Source organism: Rhinatrema bivittatum, chromosome 2 (assembly GCF_901001135.1).
Source record: "Rhinatrema bivittatum chromosome 2, aRhiBiv1.1, whole genome shotgun sequence".
Classification (NCBI taxonomy): domain Eukaryota; kingdom Metazoa; phylum Chordata; class Amphibia; order Gymnophiona; family Rhinatrematidae; genus Rhinatrema; species Rhinatrema bivittatum.
The window spans coordinates 823,555,615-823,578,470 of record NC_042616.1 but is presented as its reverse complement, the minus strand read 5'-3'; the positions used below and the strand labels follow the sequence as shown (position 1 = coordinate 823,578,470).

The window sequence follows — 22,856 nt, the reverse complement described above, 5'->3', positions numbered from 1 at the left end:
GTGAAACCTCGTATTTTGTAGCTATAATTTGAGTTATTCTTCCCTAAGTGCATCACGTTGTGCTTGTCTACATTAAGTTTCATTTGCCATTTGCATGCCCAGTCTCCCAGTTTTTCAGTGTCCTCTTGCAGTTTCTCAAAATCCTCTTGTGATTTGACAACTTTGAATAATTTTGTCATCAGCAAATTTAATCACCTCACTTGTTATTCCTGTTTCCAGATCATTTATAAATATATTAAAAAGCATCGGTCCCAGAACAGATCCCTGGGGAGCTCCACTGTTCACCTTTCTCCACTGGGAAAATTGACCATTTAATCCTACTCTCTGTTTTCTATCTTTTAACCAGCTTGTAATCCACAATAGGACACCGCCCCCATCCCATGACTTTCTAATTTCCTAAGAAGTCTCTTATGAGATACACTATAGCAATTGGCTCACCTTTATCCACCTTTATTTATACCTTCAAAAAAATGTAGCAATTTGGTGAGGCAAGGCCGTGTTTTGCAAGGCTGCATCGGGCTGCATCGAGTTTTAAAGTAAACAAAATTCAAATATCTCTGGAAGCAAAGTTAGAATAAAAGAAGAAATACTTTTTTTAAGAGACTATTTTTGCTTCCAGAGATATTTGAATTTTTGTTTACTTGTCCCACCTGCTGCAGCCTTGCGAAACACAGTCCCATGTCAGATAACTGAAAGAAATATGCAAATTTGCCTCCTATTTGTGATTCAACCAATGAATCTCTGATTAAAAGACATTCAAAACTGTTTCTTGCTAAATTCCAAACTGTGTTGGTTTATTTGGAAATGAAGATACTTTGATTGTTTGCAACTGCATTAAGGGGCAGATTTTCAAAACCTACGCATGCGCTACCCGGCACGCACACCTGGATGCGCAAACTGGCTAAAATTCATGAAACAGAGAGTAGGATTAAATGGACAATTTTCTCAGTGGAAGGGAGTGGACAGTGGAGTACCTCAGGGATCTGTACTGGGACCCTTACTTTTCAATATATTTATAAATGATCTGGAAAGAAATACGATGAGTGAGGTAATCAAATTTGCAGATGATACAAAATTGTTCAGAGTAGTTAAATCACAAGCAGATTGTGATAAATTGCAGGAAGACCTTGTGAGACTGGAAAATTGGGCATCCAAATGGCAGATGAAATTTAATGTGGATAAGTGCAAGGTGATGCATATAGGGAAAAATAACCCGTGCTATAATTACACAATGTTGGGTTCCATATTAGGTGCTACAACCCAAGAAAGAGATCTAGGTGTCATAGTGGATAACACATTGAAATCGTCGGCTCAGTGTGCTGCAGCAGTCAAAAAAGCAAACAGAATGTTGGGAATTATTAGAAAGGGAATGATGAATAAAACGGAAAATGTCATAATGCCTCTGTATCGCTCCATGGTGAGACCGCACCTTGAATACTGTGTACAATTCTGGTCGCCGCATCTCAAAAAAGATATAATTGCGATGGAGAAGGTACAGAGAAGGGCTACCAAAATAAGGGGAATGGAACAGCTCCCCTATGAGGAAAGACTAAAGAGGTTAGGACTTTTCCGCTTGGAGAAGAGACGACTGAGGGGGGATATGATAGAGGTGTTTAAAATCATGAGAGGTCTAGAACGGGTAGATGTGAATCGGTTATTTACTCTTTCGGATAGTAGAAAGACTAGGGGGCACTCCATGAAGTTAGCATGTGGCACATGTAAAACTAATCGGAGAAAGTTCTTTTTTACTCAACGCACAATTAAACTCTGGAATTTGTTGCCAGAGGATGTGGTTAGTGCATTTAGTATAGCTGTGTTTAAAAAAGGATTGGATAAGTTCTTGGAGGAGAAGTCCATTACCTGCTATTAAGTTCACTTAGAGAATAGCCAGTGCCATTAGCAATGGTTACATGGAATAGACTTAGTTTTTGGGTACTTGCCAGGTTCTTATGGCCTGGATTGGCCACTGTTGGAAACAGGATGCTGGGCTTGATGGACCCTTATTCTGACCTAGTATGGCATTTTCTTATGTTATTAACATGCGCACGCACATTATAAAATGCCGGGTTGGCGCACACAAGGGGGGGTGTCTACTTTTGCAATTACGCGCGACGACGCATCCCCAGTTTCCTCCCACTCAGCTCCAAATAAGGAACTTTCCAACCCCGTAGCCTAACCTCCCTTCCCCTTCTCCTATCCTGCCCTCCCCCACCCCGTATCCTAACTACCCAAATTTTTTATTTTACCTTTTGCTCCTGCCAAGGAGCAGGAGCAGGTTGCGCGCACCGGCACAGCGGCAAATGGCTGCTGTGCCGGGCGCCTCTATCCCCTCCCCTCCCTGCCCCCTGGACCACCCCGCCCCACCCCCTGGACTGCCCCTTTTTCAAGCCCCGGGACTTACACGCATAGCTAGGCCACTTGAAAATTGGCCCGGCGTGCTTAAGGCCCGGCTACGCACGTAAATCCTGGGATTTACGCACACCGGGGTTTGAAAATCTACCCCTAAATGTTAACACTACATACAATTGCATATTTTATTGTTTAATTCAATATGGGCCGGATTTTAGATCACTTATGCGCGCCGGGCCAATTTTCAAATGCCTGGCCACGTGTGTAAAGCCCCGGGACGCGTGTAAGTCCTGGGGTTGGGGGGGGGGGGCGGGGCTAGAGGCAAAATGGGGTTACAGATTAAATACTGAGTCAACTGCAATTCAGCTGAACTAAATACTGTATTTATACTGGAAAAGCCTAAATATGGAGAATTTACAGGATAGGAGCTAATCAGATTATGCCGAATATGCAGGTTATGTACAGAGACATCAGGAGATGAGTCCACTTTGTGTGTGAATAAGGACAGGTCCAAGAGACTGCGGGGCACAAGGCGTATCAAGGGAGTGGGAGGAAGGCAGAGGGATGGGACAGGAAAAAGGTTTAGGTGTTTGCCTGTTTGAACAGCCATGTCTTTACTTTCTGCTTACATTTCTTTGGGCAAGGTTCCTGACGAAGATCTACTGGCATTGTCTTCCATAAGGCAGGTCCGGCTATGGAGAGCGCATGAGCTTTAGAAGTAGCAAGGTTGGTGAGTTTGGGGGAAGGGGTACGTAGAGCGGCCAGATATTGATTTCTGGTCGGTCTGGAGGTGGAGTGGAATAGTAGGGAGTCATTGAACCATTTCATGTTGGGGATGTGCAGTGCTTTATGTGTGATGGAGAGGGTCTTGTATTGGATATGAGATGCGATTGAGAGCCAGTGTAATTCCTTTAGAACAGGAGATATATGTTCATTTCTGCGGGTGTTTGTGAGTATACGGGCGGAAGGATTTGTAGTGGGTGGATGGTGTTTTTAGGTAGCCCTAGGAGAGCAGGGATTTGCAGTAGTCGATTTTTGAAAGAATAATGGCTTGTAGTACCGTGCGAAAATCAGATAGGTGAAGCAGGGGCTTTAATTTTTTTAGGGTGTGTATTTTGAAGAAACATTCTTTCAATGCTGAGCTAATGAATTTTTTAAAGTTGATTTGATTGTCTAGGGTGTCACCTAGATCTCGTACCTGTTGAGAGAACGAAGTTGAAAGTGGGAGCGAGTGGTGCAGGGGGAGGACAAAGGGGTGATTTTGCGGGGAAATGAGCATGAGTTCAGTTTTTGCTGTATTGAGAGCAAGATGTATATTGGTTAAGAACTGGTTGATTGAGGTAAGGGTGGATTCCCAGATGTTAATAGCTTTGGGAAGGGTGTCGGTCACTGGTATGAGTATTTGCACATCGTCTGCATATATATAGTGGGGTACATTAAGCTCGGGTAGGAGGTAGATGTTGAATAGAGTAGATGAAAGTGAGGAGCCTTGCGGAACACCTTGGTCAAGAGGAATTGCTTCAGATTCACTGTTTCCAAGTTTAACTTTATAGTGCCTATTGCTGAGATAGGATTTAAACCAACTATGGGCAATTCCAGTTATTCCAATTTCACTGAAGCGCTGAAGAAGGATGTTATGGCTGATAGCATCGAAGGCCGAAGAGATGTCTAATATGGCCAATATATATGATTGGCCTTTGTCTAGGCCTTTAATAAGATGGTCTTTTTAGGTCAGGAGGAGGGTTTCCGTGCTGTGGTAGTTATGAAAGCCATATTGCGAGGGAGAGAGAAGAAATTGGTCGTCAAGATAATCAGTAAGTTGGCGATTGATCGTTTTTTCGAGGATTTTTTTAGATGAATGGTAGATTAGAGATAGGGCGGTAGTTGGCTGGGTTGGTGGGGTCAAGCTTAGGTTTTTTTAATATAGGCTTGACTATGGCTTGTTTGAGGGGGCTGGGAACTGAGCCAAGAGTGATGGAGGTATTTATAATATTGGCAATAGGTTGGGCTATTATATTAGGGATGGAAAGGAGATATTTTGTGGGGATTGTGTCTGAGGGGTGAGAGGATGGTCTGGTTTTTTTTTAATATAGATTCAATTTCTATTGCAGTGGTAGTTTCAAAAGAGTTTAGGTCTGAGGAAGGGTTTTTTAGGGGAGTGGAGGGGTTTTTTTGGGGAGTGCTGCTGGGTAGGGTGGTTGTGGGGAAGTGAGTCAACAGATTGCTGATTTTGTCTTGAAAGTATAGGGCGAGATCTTGGACCCAAAAAACAAAGCGGTAGCCGATCCAGTGAGCTGTGTAACAGTGACGACAATGAGAATCGGATGATGACAAGCCCTTTATTAAAATGCCCGACTCTGGCCGAGTTTCGCTCCCTTGCACAGAGCTGCCTCAGGGGCAACTAGAAATGGACATACAAATAATTAAAACACATACATATAAAAAAAGTTACATGTATATAAAACTGACAATAATCATACATTCACTCAAAATATGTCTCATAAAACAATTCTGTTTAAAAAACAATCAAGTGAAAGAAAAAAAATTTTTTTTTGAAAGAAAAAAAAATTATTTTTTTTTCACTTGATTGTTTTTCGGTTAGGCATAATCAATTTGATATCTTCCACATTGACCAAATCAAGTCCTGGATAAATGAAGTAAGCATTACATATGACTTTACAATTCAATTTATAACCAATATTGACTCCACTGTTTATATTTTCATACATCTATGACACAAAGTCACCACCTCCAATCTCTTAGCATAACCTTGTTATTCAGTTCTGTATTAATTTTATGTTTGTCATACATTTATGTTGTCATTTAATTTATTGCATCCATAAGTACACACATATTCTCATACACATATATATGTAGTTATTTTGGTTTTATGTTTTTTAAACAGAATTGTTTTATGAGACATATTTTGAGTGAATGTATGATTATTGTCAGTTTTATATACATGTAACTTTTTTTATATGTATGTGTTTTAATTATTTGTATGTCCATTTCTAGTTGCCCCTGAGGCAGCTCTGTGCAAGGGAGCGAAACTCGGCCAGAGTCGGGCATTTTAATAAAGGGCTTGTCATCATCCGATTCTCATAGGGCGAGATCTTTACATTTGGCACTGGCTTCTTCATCAGGTAAACAAATTGGAGGTGATTTGATTAGGATAGCTACGTATTCAAAGAGGGCACAGGGATTAAATTGAAATTGGTGGATTTTAAGGGCGTAGAAGTCTCTTTTTGCATTGTTTAACATTTCATGGTAGTTGTGTGGTGATGATTTGTATTTAGTGAGGAATGTGGGTGTTGGATCTTTGCGCCAGATCTTTTCAATTTTTCTAAGATTGTGTTTCATGTCTTTTAGTTCCTGTGTGTACCATGGTTTTCTTTTTGTGTTTTGATCAGATTTTATTTTTCTAGTTTGTAGTGGGCAGATTTTATCAGCTACAGTTTTAGTTAGGTTGTGTCAGGATGAAAGGGCAGAGTCTGCATCTGAAAAATCTAAGTTTTCAATGGTGTTAGTGAAGGCCAAGATGAGGTCGTCCCTATTACATGTTTTTCTGAAGTGTATGGTGCTATTGGGGTTAGTGTGGGTAGGGGGCTTCATTATGGAACAGGTAGTTCTTATCAGGTAGTGGTCTGATCAGGGGATGGACGTACATGTGGAGGGGTCTGAGTGTATAAGGGGATTAGTAAAGATTAAGTCTAGGATGTGGCCAGCTCTATGTGTTGGATGATCAATGATCTATTTAAAGCCTATGGCATTTAAAGTTTCAAGTATGGCGTCGCAAACAGTGTTCGTGGGGTAGTGTCAACGTGGAGATTGAAATCTCCAAGTATGATGGTTGGGGTGTCTATGGAAATATTTTTGGTGATGTATTTGATAAAGGTGGAGGGGTTACTATCTAGTATTCCTGGGGGGGAGTATATTAGGCAGATTTGAAGAGATGGAGATTTGACGAGGCCAATTTCGAGTTTAAGTGGATTGTTGATGGCTTGGTGTACTAGTTTGAGTTTCTTTTTTACTGCTAAGAGAATTCTTCCGCCTTTTTTTGGGGGGGTCTAGGGACGGAGAAAGTGTTGTAGATGTCAGTGGGGAGCTAATTAAGGAGGACAGTGTCTGTTTCCTTAAGCCATGTCTCCATTATTGCACCAATGTCTGGGTTATCGTCAAGGAGGAGGTCATTGAGGATGGGAATTTTTTTACTTATTGCTTGTGCGTTGAAGAGGATGAGTGAGAGTGCGGTCATACCAAAGATTTGAGTAAGAGTGGAGGTGATCATGGTAGGGAGAAGTGTTTTAAGGTGTGAGCTATATCGATAGGGTTAGGGGGCAGCGGACCTGTGTTTATAGTGTCTGAGGATGGGTATGTTGTGAGTTTGCATGTTTGTAGTAGAGCTGTTTAAGGGAGCAAGAAGGGAGATGGAAGTGAAAGATGACAGAAGGTATTTGGTGGTTATTAAGAGGGGGAGATGGAGGGGGGTAATGGTACTTAAACGTTTTATCGAACATTAAGTGGGGGGGGGGGAAAAGGAGATATGGAGTTGCAGAAGTTGTAGATGGGGGGGAGTCAGGGGTCGGGTCTTTGTTGAGACAGAGACAATTGGAGGCAGCACAAAGGGGCACACTAAGATGTGTGCATATATACTGTTAGTTATAGATTGTTCGTTATGTATTTCAACAGTTTTGTAGGCTATGTATTGTAAACAATAGTGGTTTTCAATTGATGTTGAGTTTAATGACTTTTTAACATGGTTTTATGATGGTTATGTATGTATGATTGTGATCCTTTGGAATGAGTGGAATATAAATGATGCAACTAAATAATAAAGTCTAAAAAATTAGGGATCTTCAGCTTGAAGAGGAGGGGATAGAAGGATTCATGAGTGGGATGGAACAGGAAAATAGGGGATGGTTATTTAAGAACATAAGAAATTGCCATGCTGCGTCAGACCAAGGGTCCATCAAGCCCAGCATCCTGTTTCCAACAGAGGCCAAACCAGGCCACAGGAACCTGGCAATTACCCAAACACTAAGAAGATCCCATGCTACTGATGCAATTAATAGCAGTGACTATTCCCTAAGTAAACTTGATTAATAGCCGTTAATGGACTTCTCTCTCAATTAGTTTTATGGAGTGTTCCCTAGTCTTAGTACTAACAGCTAACAAATTTAAAACAAATCAGAGAGATTTAGCTACTCTTTGAGATCCTGCCAGGTACTTGTGACCTGGATTGGCTAATGTCAGGGACAGGAAGCTGGACTAGATGGACCCTGTTCTGACCCAACATGGCATATTTTATGTTCTTATTGTGGGGATGCCCTGGTCGCCCACTAGATGGCCCTAGCTCCCTGCCATACATTTAACAGCTTAGTGGGGAATACCATTCCTGGGCAGCTCCTCCCTTTGAGGTTGGCTGCGAGTGGTTGCTCCTTAGTCCACTTGGGGGGGGGGGGGGTGCGGGAGGAGAGGCTAGTGGCTTAGTCAGTGTGGTCATTTTGGTTAAGCATCCGAGGAGTGAGGAGTTATTTTGGGTTTCCCATGTGTGAGTGAGGCCTACTCACCTCACTCAGTACTTGTGTCCCTGAGAAGATTCCAATCTGCGAGGATCAGCTGCAGTTTTCATAGAGGCTATGTTAAGTTTTTGCTTTTTTTGTGAGGTTTGACCGGCGTGAACCCTGCACCCTTTTGGGGATGCTCGTCCACCTTGCAGTTACTTGAGGACCTCGTTCAATGGGGACACCTCTTGGAACTAATTTCGTTGAACGCATTTTACCGGAGTCTTACATTCTTTAATAGAAACACTATTTGTTGTGCTTTGTCTACAGAGGACAGATGACCCCATAGAAGGAAACGAAGTGGTGTGAAGATCCAGATCAGGTAATAGCATAAAATGCTAGCCATCAAAGCAACCTTCAAAGAGCCTGTGTAATTACAAAGTATGGAGGTGTTTTTAGCATGCAGAATCTCAAAGAAAATCTACCCTAGTTTTTCTTCCTGCCAGTGCATGTTGTAAAAACAGCGCTGTATGGTGAACATTTAAAACGCACATAAAATGTGCACCCCAAAAGTGCTCATCTACTTTTGCAGCTGCTATTTTGTGCGGGCATCCATCATTTTGAAAAGGCCACATACGCATGCTGTTTTACTCCCTCTGCCTAAATGAATGCCTCTCTTCCCCATGGCTTGAGCCCTTCACTTTCAGTTTAAACCGATTTTCACCCGTAAATTCCCGGACTTTTCCAAAGATTAAAGATCGGTTTAAACTGATATTCGCCCTAATTTTAGGATGATTAAAAGTTGCTTCAGAGCTGCAGATGCAGCATTTCAAGGCCTCCAGCCACTGCGGGCCAAAAGCGCCTGGTGCGTTTCAAGTCCCACCGTCCACTGGTGAAAGCACCCGCCCTCCAGCACTGCCTGTGCTCTATAGAGAGAAGAAATAAACCTCTTGCACAGATGTGGTGCAACAAGAAGTGCCCCAGTTCCAGAGGTGAAAATCATTTCTGTCCAGGTCAGATTCTCTGCTCCTCCCTCCCAAGACGTCTATGATCGTGCTTGTTTTGCATGAGCCATGTCCTACGCTGTCCGCTCGATAAGGTCCCACCTGAACTCACCGATGACCCTCCTCCGGCCCGCATTGCGCAAGCTTCCAAGGCAATGGCAGCAGCTTGGAGATTATGGAAGAGGGAGTGCATGCACCATAGGACGAGATTCCCATGACACATTCTCTTCTGTGCTAGAAGTGACCGCTGCTTTCTGTTTGCCATTGCAGAAGGGTCGAAATGTCAAGTATACCGCCTTTCGAACTACAGGGCAATGTCTACCGCTTTAAGCCCAAGCCAGTGTATACAGGTAAGGGCAGGGTGGACGCCAGGCAAAATGGTACCGCGGGCCAAGGGCTTCCAGCAACCTAGACAGATCCAAAAGGGCTATGGCACGAGATAAATGTGCATATACTGAGCCTATCTCATGCATATTCCACGTGCATGTCCTGGCTGCGGGGCAGTCCTGCTGTGAAGGAAGTCTCCGTGCAGCACCTACTTTGTATAAAAGCAACCAGAACAAAGAATCCTTCCTTTAAAAAAAAAATCATGTGATCCTCTGAGCCGCCTAAATCTTCCTAATTAAGATGAAATAGACAATCCTTTAAAGAACTGATTTGTATTAATGCTCATGGTGCTTTATAATTGGGACCAGTTCAGCTTATTCAGAATTTTCTTATCCTGATAAAACGCGTGCATCTTAAAAAGGAAGGATTTTTCTCTTCTGATTGCATCAATCGTGTCCTTTCTTAATTTTGGAGTATTAGTAATCTTGTGTAAAAATATCAATGTGTTAAGTGGCTAGTTTTAAAATTCTTTAAACTTCTCAGCGATTCTTGTGATCCTCTGGGAGCAGCCATGTTTGGAAGGTCACCAGTGATATCCCGTTTACTGAAATGTTCTGACCCAGGCGAGATGTGAGGGTCCATGGCTCTCATCAACCCATCAGATTTAAGGGTGCATCATGGAATTTGAAATTTGCTTCCAATTGTGTTATTCCCAGGGTAGCAGTGTGTCATATCCTAAAATACTGACTAGCACAAAGATTCCTGTGATAGATACAACCTTACCAGCCAGCCTGGGCTTCTTATACAGCAGGAACTCCCGGGGGCTCAGTCCCTGCACTTATTATGCAGCAGGAACTCATAGGGGTTCTGTCCCTGGTTTATTATACAGCAGGAATTCCTGGGAACTCAGTCCCTGGACTTATTATGCAGCAGGAACTCATAGGGGTTCTGTTCTTGGGTTTATTATGCAGCAGGAACTCCCGGGAACTCAGTTCCTGCACTTATTATGCAGCAGGAACTCATAGGGGTTCTGTCCCTGGTTTATTATACAGCAGGAACTCCCGGGAACTCAGTTCCTGCACTTATTATGCAGCAGGAACTCATAGGGGTTCTGTCCTTGGGTTTATTATACAGCAGGAACTCCCGGGAACTCAGTCCCTGGACTTATTATGCAGCAGGAACTCATAGGGGTTCTGTCCTTGGGTTTATTATACAGCAGGAACTCCCGGGAACTCAGTTCCTGCCCTTATTATGCAGCAGGAACTCATAGGGGTTCTGTTCTTGGGTTTATTATACAGCAGGAACTCCCGGGAACTCAGTTCCTGCACTTATTATACAGCAGGAACTCCCGGGAATTCAGTTCCTGCCCTTATTATGCAGCAGGAACTCATAGGGGTTCTGTCCCTGGGTTTATTATACAGCAGGAACTCCCGGGAACTCAGTTCCTGCACTTATTATACAGCAGGAACTCCAGGGAACCCAGTTACTGCCCTTATTATGCAGCAGGAACTCATAGGGGTTCTGTCCCTGGGTTTATTATACAGCAGGTACTCCCGGGAACTCAGTTCCTGCACTTATTATACAGCAGGAACTCCCGGGAACTCAGTCCCTGTCCTTATTATGCTGCAGGAACTCATAGGGGTTCTGTCCCTGGGTTTTATTATACAGCAGGAACTCCCGGGAACTCAGTTCCTGCACTTATACAGCAGGAACTCCTGGGAACTCAGTTACTGCCCTTATTATGCTGCAGGAACTCATAGGGGTTCTGTCCCTGGGTTTATTATACAGCAGGAACTCCCGGGAACTCAGTTCCTGCACTTATTATACAGCAGGAACTCCCAGGAACTCAGTTCCTGCTCTTATTATGCAGCAGGAACTCATAGGGGTTCTGCCCTGGGTTTATTATACAGCAGGTACTCAGTTCCTGCACTTATTATACAGCAGGAACTCCGTTCCTGCCCTTATTATGCAGCAGGAACTCATAGGGGTTCTGTTCCTGGGTTTATTATACAGCAGGAACTCAGTTCCTGCACTTATTATACAGCAGGAACTCAGTTCCTGCTCTTATTATGCAGCAGGAACTCATAGGGGTTCTGTCCCTGGGTTTATTATACAGCAGGAACTCCCGGGGACTCAGTTCCTGCACTTATTATACAGCAGGAACTCAGTCCCTGTCCTTATTATGCAGCAGGAACTCATAGGGGCTCTGTCCCTGGATTTATTATACAGCAGGAACTCCCGGGAACTCAGTTCCTGCACTTATACAGCAGGAACTCCTGGGAACTCAGTTACTGCCCTTATTATGCAGCAGGAACATAGGGGTTCTGTCCCTGGGTTTATTATACAGCAGGAACTCCCGGGGACTCAGTCCTGCCCTTATTATGCTGCAGGAACTCATAGGGGTTCTGTCCCTGGGTTTATTATACAGCAGGAACTCCCGGGAACTCAGTTCCTGCACTTATTATACAGCAGGAACTCCCAGGAACTCAGTTCCTGCTCTTATTATGCAGCAGGAACTCATAGGGGTTCTGTCCCTGGGTTTATTATACAGCAGGTACTCAGTTCCTGCACTTATTATACAGCAGGAACTCTGTTCCTGCCCTTATTATGCAGCAGGAACTCATAGGGGTTCTGTTCCTGGGTTTATTATACAGCAGGAACTCCCAGGAACTCAGTTCCTGCACTTATTATACAGCAGGAACGCCCGGGGACTCAGTCCTGCCCTTATTATGCTGCAGGAACTCATAGGGGTTCTGTCCCTGGGTTTATTATACAGCAAGAACTCCCGGGAACTCAGTTCCTGCACTTATTATACAGCAGGAACTCCCAGGAACTCAGTTCCTGCTCTTATTATGCAGCAGGAACTCATAGGGGTTCTGCCCTGGGTTTATTATACAGCAGGTACTCAGTTCCTGCACTTATTATGCAGCAGGAACTCATAGGGGTTCTGTTCCTGGGTTTATTATACAGCAGGAACTCAGTTCCTGCACTTATTATACAGCAGGAACTCAGTTCCTGCTCTTATTATGCAGCAGGAACTCATAGGGGTTCTGTTCCTGGGTTTATTATACAGCAGGAACTCCCGGGGACTCAGTTCCTGCTCTTTTTATGCAGCAGGAACTCATAGGGGTTCTGTCCCTGGTTTATTATACAGCAGGAATTCCTGGGGACTCAGTCCCTGCCCTTATTATGCAGCAGGAACTCATAGGGTTTCTGTCCCTGGGTTTATTATACAGCAGGAACTCCCGGGGACTCAGTCCTGCCCTTATTATGCTGCAGGAACTCATAGGGGTTCTGTCCCTGCACTTATTATACAGCAGGAGTTCCTGCTTATATCCCAGATCAGTCCAGACAAGTGGGTTTTGCATCGCTTACCAGCAGATGGAGGCAGAGAATAAAAACCTTTCAGGCACTGCTACATAACTGAGAGCAGCACCTGCAGTCCCTCAGTATTTCTCTGTCTCCAGCCGATGGTAGAGGTGCAAACCTGCAGTCTGACAAAAAAAAAAAGGAGATAGGAGAAGAAAGGGGAATAAGATGTTATGTTCTTATGTTAGAAGATGAGCACCCTGAGGTGTTAGGCATCTTCGTGGGCCATCCTTCAGGGCGAGCGGGGGATTGGTGATGCCTGAACTGCTTTAGCCTGCAGCATCCAAGGGCTGAAAGCCAGCGGTCCTGGTATCCTCAGTCCGCCTGAAGCCATATTACCCTCGCCTACAGCTGGGAACCGCAGGGAAGTTACCCCTTTTATTATGCTTATTGCTGGGTTTGGGCTGGCGAGGGCTCTGTTTCTTAAAAAAAAAGAAAAGATTTTGCAGTCGCTCAGTTGTGTCGGGGCCGTTAGGGAACAGCAGATGTTGGGGGGCTGAAGGATTTAGTAAGCCACATTCCTCTTTGTAACCCCGGATCAGTCCAGACAAGTGGGGTTTATTCATCCCTACCAGCAGATGGAGGCAGAGAGCAAAACTTTAAGGCCCTGCTACATATCTGAGCGTTGCCACCTGCAGTCCCTCAGTATTTCTCTGTCTCCAACAGATGGGAGTTTAAAAAAAAAAAAAAAGAAGAAGGAGATTTCTGGCTCCCTGAGGTATTTGGTTCCTTCGTGGGCCATCCCTCGGGTACAGCAGGGAGAGCGGGAGTTGGTGAACGCTGTTCTGGCTCAGCCCTTGTCGTTAGTGGGGGTGAAAGCCAGGGGTCCTGGTTCCCTCATCCCCTCTGGGTCCCTCAGCCTCCTTCGGAAGCAGGGGAGTATTTTACTTTTCTTCCCTTCCCTGGCCCTGTGTGTGTGTGTGTGTTTTTTAAGTTAAAAAAAAAAACAGGAAGAAGAAACAGGACAGCAAGAGCAGGGCTGAAGCAGTTTGAGCGGCTGAATTAGTTCTCTGCCAGGAGGCAGGTAAGGGCGCAGAGGGAGGCCGAATTACTTTCCTCCCCGTTGGGTCCATGAGCCGTTTCAGCGCCGGACAGTGCCGTTTTCTCTTCGCGTCGGCAGGGGCTATTTTTCGGCCTGATCGCGCTGGCATGCCGCCTCCCGCACAGTGCGGCAAAGTTTGTCGCTGCTGTAGTTTAAGATGGGCTCGCCTCGATTCGACCGCGTTTTGCCAGGAATGCGTCTCCGGAGGGGTGGCAGGAGCACAAGGTCGGCTGGGCCTCACTGGAGGTCCTGGTGGGGTCGGAGGAGCCAGCGGCCATTTTGTTTACACGTGCTGGGAGTCAGACTGCTGTTTCAGAGCCTTGGGACTCCTCTCCCACGCTGTTTCCCATGGAGCAAGACCCTGCTGATGGCAGGGGAAGGGAAGAGGCGCAGGGGGATGCAGACCTGGACCCTTATTCTTCGGACCCGGAAGATTTTTCTACGGATTTTGTCCTACTGTTCCAAGGCCTGTTTGGCCAGGAAGGGAGCAGGGACCAAAAGGACTTTACCCAGGAAGTCCCAGGCAGTTAAGAAGCCTAGGGATTGGAAGCTTATACAATCCATAGGGATCCTGTGGTCCTTGGGACTCAAGTGGTCCACAGTGGAAGGAGACACGTCAGATGAGACAGATGATCAGGATAAGATGCAGGAAGGTCCGGTGGATCCGGACAAGGATTCTGTTAGCAGATTGGTGGATCCATTGCAGGATCTGGACGAGGATCCTGTTGGTGCATTGGGGGATCCAATGCAGGATCCGGACAAGGTTCCGATCACGGATGGTGACGATCCTTGGATGGTCCACCTGTTCCGTAGGGATGACCTGGGCCCACTAATTCCCCAGGTGCTGGAGGGGATTAAGGTCTCTCAGGAAGATTCAGATAATGAGGGAGTAAACCCAGACCTGGTGGGATTATGGGGGCCTCCTAAGAACATAAGAACATAAGAAAATGCCATACTGGGTCAGACCAAGGGTCCATCAAGCCCAGCATCCTGTTTCCAACAGTGGCCAATCCAGGCCATAAGAACCTGGCAAGTGCCCAAAAACTAAGTCTATTCCATGTAACCATTGCTAATGGCAGTGGCTATTCTCTAAGTGAACTTAATAGCAGGTAATGGACTTCTCCTCCAAGAACTTATCCAATCCTTTTTTAAACACAGCTATACTAACTGCACTAACCACATCCTCTGGCAACAAATTCCAGAGTTTAATTGTGCGTTGAGTAAAAAAGAACTTTCTCCGATTAGTTTTAAATGTGCCCCATGCTAACTTCATGGAGTGTCCCCTAGTCTTTCTACTATCCGAAAGAGTAAATAACCGATTCACATCTACCCGTTCTAGACTTCTCATGATTTTAAACACCTCTATCATATCCCCCCCTCAGTCGTCTCTTCTCCAAGCTGAAAAGTCCTAACCTCTTTAGTCTTTCCTCATAGGGGAGCTGTTCCATTCCCCTTATCATTTTGGTAGCCCTTCTCTGTACCTTCTCCATCGCAATTATATCTTTTTTGAGATGCGGCGACCAGAATTGTACACAGTATTCAAGGTGCGGTCTCACCATGGAGCGATACAGAGGCATTATGACATTTTCCGTTTTATTCATCATTCCTTTTCTAATAATTCCCAACATTCTGTTTGCTTTTTTGACTGCCGCAGCACACTGAGCCGACGATTTCAATATGTTATCCACTATGACACCTAGATCTCTTTCTTGGGTTGTAGCACCTAATATGGAACCCAACATTGTGTAATTATAGCACGGGTTATTTTTCCCTATATGCATCACCTTGCACTTATCCACATTAAATTTCATCTGCCATTTGGATGCCCAATTTTCCAGTCTCAGAAGGTCTTCCTGCAATTTATCACAATCTGCTTGTGATTTAACTACTCTGAACAATTTTGTGTCATCTGCAAATTTGATTATCTCACTCGTCGTATTTCTTTCCAGATCATTTATAAATATATTGAACAGTAAGGGTCCCAATACAGATCCCTGAGGCACTCCACTGTCCACTCCCTTCCACTGAGAAAATTGCCCATTTAATCCTACTCTCTGTTTCCTGTCTTTTAGCCAGTTTGCAATCCACGAAAGACCTTTCCATTGCCTAAGAAGGTGAAGAAGTTGGTGGATTGGGAATGGGAATCTCCCAAAGCAGGTTTGAAGGTAGCTAGGGCTATGGCTAAGTTATATCCCATGCCAGAACAGACTTTGGAGTCATGGGAGATTCTCAAGGTGGATGCTGCGGTTTCCGCGGTTACCAAGAAGATGACTATCTTGGGGCAGGTTCACAGCTCTGAAGGATATCCAGGATCAAAGACTGGAAATTCTACTTAACAGGCCATTTGAAGTTTCAGCTTTGAGCCTTCATGCGATGGTCTGTGGAAGCCTCATGTAGAGAGCCTGCTTGTGCTGGGAGAAGAAGGCGCACGATAAGTGGTCAGGGACGATAGCTGAGGCGACTCAGGCTGCCCACTTTATTTATTTATTTTATTTTGTGTTTTTCTATACCGGCATTCGCGATAGGTATCACATCATGCCGGTTTACAATTAACAAAGGGGTGTAAAAAGAGGATACAATAAAAAACGTTAACAGGTGCGGAGAGAAACGTTGCAGTTACAATAAAACAGGGAAATACACAACTGGGAGCAGAGAGAAGGCAATAGGAATTTAACAGAACAAATTTACAATTTTATGGTATTTACAAAGTTATGGAATTTTGCAATGTTATTGTTTATCACATTAAGGTAATGTCTGATAGTCGGTTAATGATTAGTTAAGGTTCAGTTGGGGTCTGGAAAAGCTTTCTTAAATAACCACATTTTGAGTCTTTTCCTGAATGTTGGAAGGCAGGGTTCCTGTCGCAGATCCGGTGGAATGGAGTTCCATAGAGGAGGTCCTGCAGTGGAGAAGGCCCTGTCTCTGAAGGTTATATGCTGAGAAGTTTTGGAGGGTGGCACCTGTAGAGATTCTCTATAGGACTCTCTGATGGGTCTGGAGGAGGTATGTTTTCTGAATGGGGTTTGTAGGTTAAGCGGAGAATATTGATGGATAGCTTTGTAGATAGTGGTAATGGACTTGTATATGATTCTATAGTGAATTGGCAACCAATATAGGTCTTTGAGGATTGGAGATATGTGGTCTCTTCTCCTTGTGTTTGTCAATATTCTGGCTGCCGTGTTTTGAACCATCTGAAGAGATTTGGTGTGAGATGAGGGGAGACATAATATAGAGTTGCAGTAATCTAACTTAGAGAAGATTATTGCTTGCAGGACTGTTCTGTAGTCATGAGAGTGGAAAAGTGGTTTTATTCTTTTTAAGACATGAAGTTTATGAAAGCAGTCCTTGGTTGTTTGATTAATAAATGATTTTAGGTTTTGCCGATTATCAATGATAGCTCCTACTTTGAAGAAGGCATGACCTATGTGGAGGATGCCATTTATGACATGATCCGGACTTCTGGCAGCAATATGGTCTCTGCGGTTGCAGCGCAGAAATTCCTATGGGTACGAAATTGGTTGGCAGATGTGTGGTCAAAAGCCCAGCTGTCTAACCTCCCCTTTAAGGGCAAGCTGCTGTTTGCTCATGAAGCCGTTGGGGGAATCAAAGGAGAACTCAGAAGAAGTCTTTTCCTCTGCGAGCTCAATTCCGAGATACAAGGCAGGAGCCCTGGGCTGGCAGCACAAAAACAGAACTCGGGCAGACCACAATCCTTTCAAGCCTAAAGCAGACCTCTGAGGGATGGTGGGCCCCAGGGGGGAGGTGGAAGTAAGATGGGTCAATGAAGGCGAGCTGGTCTGCTCCTCTCTGATGGCTATCGGAGGGAGACTGTCCCTCTTTTACGAGGAGTGGACCAGGATTGTCAAGTTGCAGAATCAGTTCCTTCGGCTGCTGCATCTGTCAGTTCCCAGGGTCTGAGATTATTTACAGGTCCTGGGTTCCATGGCTTCTACAGAGATTTGATCATCTGTTTGTCCTGTTCAGTGGAGCAAAGAAGGGAAATAAGGCTTCCAAGAGCACGACTGCACGATGGTTAAAAGAGACGATAGATTCGGCGTATATCTGTAAGGGTTGGTTGGTGCTGGAGGGGTTGAGAGCGCATTCCACTAGCGCACAAGGCAACCACTTGGGCGGTTTGTCAACTGCTTTCTCTGCAAGAGATTGTCGGGCTCCAACTTGGTCTTCTGTTCACACTTTTACCAAACATTACCGCTTGGATGTGAGGGCACCAGAGGAGGCGTCTTTTGGGGAAAGTGTTTGGCATGCAGGTCTTTCGCATACCCGCCCAGAATAGAGGGGCTTCGGGACATCCCAGGAGTCTGGACTGATCTGGGGTACGAACAGGAAAGGAAAATTGGTTCTTACTTGCTAATTTTCATTCCTGAAGTACCACGGATCAGTCCAGAGACCTGTCCCCATTTTTCGAAAGACTGCCTCGCTTCTGGATGTTGCTGAGCTGGTATGAGATATACTCAGATTAATGAGAACTGCACATAGTTTGATATCTGTTTTGTGTTGAGACAAGGGGGCCATGTTTTTCAGAGGGTTCCAACTTTAAGTCTCTGTTCACTCGAGATTTATTGGGGTTTATTAAGGTAGACATCTTGGGTACAGGTCAATACTGAGGGACTGCAGGTGGCATGCTCGGTTATGTAGCAGTGCCTCAAGGTTTTGTTACAGAAGAACATAAAATAAGAACATAAGAGATGCCATACTGGGTCAGACCAGGGGTCCATCAAGCCCAGTATCCTGTTTCCAACAGTGGCCAATCCAAGTCACAAATACTTGGCAAGGACCCAAACATTAAATAAATCACAAGCTACTATTGCTTATTAATTAATAGCAATTTATGGATTTTTTTCCTCTAGGAACATATCCAAACCCTTTTTAAACCCAGTAACACTAACTGCTGTAACCACATCCTCTGACAATGAATTCCAGATCTTAACTATTCACTGAGTGTAAAACAATTTCCTTTGATTTGTTTTAAATGAGCTACTTGCTAATTTCATGGAGTGCCCCCTGGTTCTTCTGTTATCTGCGAGAGTAAATAACTGATTTACATTAACTTATTCAAGTCCTTTCATAATTCTGTAGACCTCTATCATATCCCCCCTCAGTCGTCTCTCTCCAAACTAAACAGCTCTAACTTCTTTAGCCTTTCCTCATAGCGCAGCTGTTCCATGCCCCTTATCATTTTGGGCGGCCTTCTCTGCACTTTCTCCAGTTCAATTATATCTTTTTTGAGATGCGGTGACCAGAATTGTACACAGTATTCAAGATGCAGTCTCACCATAGAGCAATACAGAGGCATTATGTCATCCATCCTTTTATTTGCCATTCCCGTCCTAATAATTACCTAACATTGTTTGCTTTTTGATCATCACAGCACACTGAGCCGACGATTTCAATGTATTATCCACTATCACGCCTAGATCTCTTTTTCCCTATATATGCATCACTTTGCACTTGTCCATGTTAAATTTCATCTGACATTTGGATGCCCAATCTTCCAGTCTCGCAAGGACCTCCTGCAATTTATCACAATCCGCTTGAGATTTAAATACTCTGCATAATTTTGTGTCATCCGCAAATTTGATCTCTTCACTCATCGTACCCCTTTCCAGATCTTTTATAAATATATTAAAAGGCACCAGTCCAATGACAGATCCCTTAGGCTCTCCACTGTTTACCTTTTTACATGTGAAAACTGACCATTTAATCCTACTCTCTGTTTTCTCTTTTAACCAGTTTGTAATCCACGAAAGGACATCACCTCTTATCCCATGACTTTTTAGTTTTCTTAGAAGCCTCTCATGAGGAACTTTGTCAAACGCCTTCTGAAAATCCAAATACACCACATCTACCGGTTCACCTTTGTCCACATGTTTATTCACCCCTTCAAAAATATGTTGGAGATTTGTGAGGCAAGACTTCTCTTGGGTAAATCCATGTTGACTCTGTCCCATTAAACCATGTCTATCTAAATGTTTTGTGTTTTTATTCTTTATAACAGTTTCCACAATTCTTCCCGGCACTGAAGTCAGGCATACTAGTGTATACTTTCCAGGATCACCTCTGGACCCCTTTTTAAATATCATGGTTACATTGGCCATCTTCCAATCTTTAGGTACATTGGATGATTTTAATGATAGATTACAAATTAATTGAAATAGGTCTTAAATTTCATTTTTTAGATCTTTCAGAATGCTGGGGTGTATACCATCCAGCCCAGGGGATTTGCCAATCTTCAGTTTCTCAGTCAGGCCTACCACATCTTCCAGGTTCACCGTGATTTGATTCAGTTGATCTGAATCATCACCCATGAAAACCTTCTCCGGAACAGGAATTTCCCCAACATCCTCGTCTATAAACACCAAAGCAAAGAAATCATTTAATCTTTCCGCTATGGCCTTATCTTCTCTAAGTGCCCCTTTAACTCCCTGATCATCTCTGCCTCCATCTGCTAGTAGGAATGCATAAACTCACTTCTCTGGACTGATCTGTGGTACTTCAGGAATGAAAATTAGCAGGTAAAAACCAATTTTCCTATTTTTTCTTGGTAGTCCAGGGATACTCGGGAGAGCTGACTCACACCCGCCATGAGGCCTGTGACACACCGTGTGCATGGCAGTAATGGCACCAATCTCTGATTGTGGGAAGAATTGTCCGGCCGATGGAGTCCGAGCGAGTGGCTTAATTTGGCCACGTTTTGCACTGAATGTATCGCTGGAGGGGAGGAAACCTCCATGGGAGCATCGAGCTGCAGGAGAATCACCTGGTCACATGGGCCCATCAGCCTCCTGGGGAGGCTGAAATTGCATCTGGAAGAGAGGGACATGCAGTAAGAAACAGCCAGCTCCCAGGGTGTCCTGGGATTTCTCTCTCCCGCTGTCTCCAGCCATTCACTTGGGGCTGGGGAATCAGGAGCAGGAAGAGGAGCCTGAACAGGCCTCAGCAGGTGACAGGAGCAGTGGTGGAGGATTTCTCCACGGAATTTGTTTTGCTCTTACACAAGGTCTATCTTGCCAAGAAAGGAGCAGGAGGTAAGTGGCATCTAGGCTTGACACCTCAGGAAACCTTGAGATCTAAGGTGACCTTAGCCAGAGGGTCAGTGGGGCCTACTCTACCAACTGGGTCTGGACCATGCGGCAGGAGATAATGAGTCTATGGATTTGGACGCTTTTGATGACCTGCACGATGATCTGGATGATGATCTGGGGGATGATCCAGGGGACAGACCCGTGGGTGTCGACCCAGATGACAACAAAGATGCAGATGATCCTGAGGAGGTTCTGGTCACAGAAGAGGATGACCCTAGGATGGTCAAGAATTACAGATTAGATGTACATGCTCCAGAGGAGGCTATGTTTGGGGAAAGTGTGTTAGGAGCAGGTCTTTCAGGTTCCTGCCCACTGTAACATAGAAACATAGAAAAGACAGCAAAAAAGGACCAAATGGTCTATCCAGTCTGCCCAGCAAGCTATGGTAGCATCTGCTGTGTCATACAGGTCACCCCCATACTTAGTTTAGTTGCTGTCTGAGTCCAATTCCCTATTACCTCTTGCCGTTGAAGCAGAGAGTAAGGATGGAGTTGCAGCAAAAGTATCAGGCTTGTTGGTTAAGGGTAGTAACAGCCGCATCAGCAAGTTACCCCCATGCTTATTTGTTTTCCCAGACCATAAAAGTCAATGTCCTTATTGGTTGCTGTCTGAATCTAATTCCCCTTTTCCTCTTTCCCCCCTGCCTTTAAAGCAGAGAGCAATAATGGAGTTGCATCAACAATATGAAGGTTTATTGGTTAAGGGCAGTAACCGCCACACCAGTAAGTTACATCCATGCACTCTTTTCTTCATTTCCATCCTCTAGACTTTAGGGATCCACAATATTTATCCCATGCCCCTTTGAAATCTTTCACTGTTTTTGTCTTGTTGCATGTGTGGACCCTTGAGCCGAGATGAGGTTGATACCACCACCAAGGGAAGACCCCTAGTGGTCCTTGTCATTGGGAGGCGGTGCAGGCGGAGAAGACCCAACTGGAGCTTCACCTTTACCAGCCCACTTTCCCTGCAGGTTAAGCCCTTGGGTGCCGGGGCCGGCAGGACTTAGGTATAGGTCTCTCACGTTGAGGAATCCAAGGAGAAGACAGCACAGCATTGGGCAGGCACGGTCGAGGCAGGCGGCAGACAGACGAAACCAAGAACAGGCCAGAGGTCAGGACAGGCAGCAGGCAGGCAGGACGAAGAGACAAGCTGGAAGTCAGGGCAGGCGGAGGTCAAGCATAGACGAAGTACCAGGCAGAAGTCCAAAACCAGGGAGTCAGTCCAAGGGCAGGAGCAGGAACGGAACCAAGGCAGGAGCACAGGAACAGGAGACTGGACTAGAACGCAGGATCAGGAAGGCAAGGCTGGAACACAGGATCAGGAGCAACGCAGATGACGCACTCAATATCTGAGCAGGACCCATTGCTGAGGCAAAGTGCTGGAGTCAGGGCTCGGTATATATACCCACCCTGGCTGATGTCATCTTCACGGGCCGCGGGAAACTTTCCCGCCGCGGGCCCTTTAAATTAGGCACGACAGCGCGCATGTGCCTAGGGGAGAGAGTGCGGAGGCCGTGACAGAGGCGTGCTACGTTGTGTGGGCAGGCTGCATCGGCAGTGGTTAGCGGCAGCCGGCGACGGTGGAGAGCTGGACCTGGGAGCCTCCCAGTGGAGGTATGGGGACCCAGCCACAGGCAGCCACGGCCAGGGATCCTAACATGTCTTCACCACCTCCTGCAGAAGGGCATTCCAAGCATCCACCACCCTCTCCGTGAAGAGATATTTCCTGACGTTGCTTCTGAGTCATCCTCCCTGGAGTTTCGTTCTACTGATTTCTTTCCAATGGAAAAGGTTTGTTGATTGTGCATCATTAAAATCTTTCAGGAATCTGAAAGTCTGCATCATATCTCCCTTGCTCTTCCTCTCCTCCAGGATGTACATATTTAGGTCCTTCAACCTCTCCTCATAAGTCATTTGATGGAGACCCCCCACCATTTTGGTCACTCTTCTCTGGACCGCCTCCATCCCTTTTAAGATATGGTCTCCAGAACTGAACACAGCAATCCAGGTGATGCCTCAAATAAAAAAAAAATCTTCTCCTTTTTCTTACTTTTTATTCTTCTCTCTTTGCAGCCCAGCATTCTTCTGGCTTTAGTTATCAACTTGTCATATTGCTTTGACATCTTCAGATCACTAGAGCCTATCACACCAAGGTCCCT

General features: G+C 45.0%; 1 long non-coding RNA gene across 3 annotated transcripts in view; it reads left to right on the top strand.

The window, feature by feature from the left end:
* Positions 1-22,856, top strand: part of LOC115086304 — a 54,333-nt gene that overhangs the window by 3,434 nt on the left and 28,043 nt on the right. The window contains exons 2-4 of one of the 3 annotated variants that reach the window (XR_003855214.1): positions 2,994-3,075; positions 8,184-8,235; positions 9,128-9,207. This is a non-coding gene — a long non-coding RNA (uncharacterized LOC115086304). Of the gene's footprint in view, positions 1-2,993; positions 3,080-8,183; positions 8,236-9,127; positions 9,208-22,856 lie in introns of all 3 variants that reach the window. The other 2 variants (XR_003855215.1, XR_003855216.1) reach the window with 2 other exon arrangements.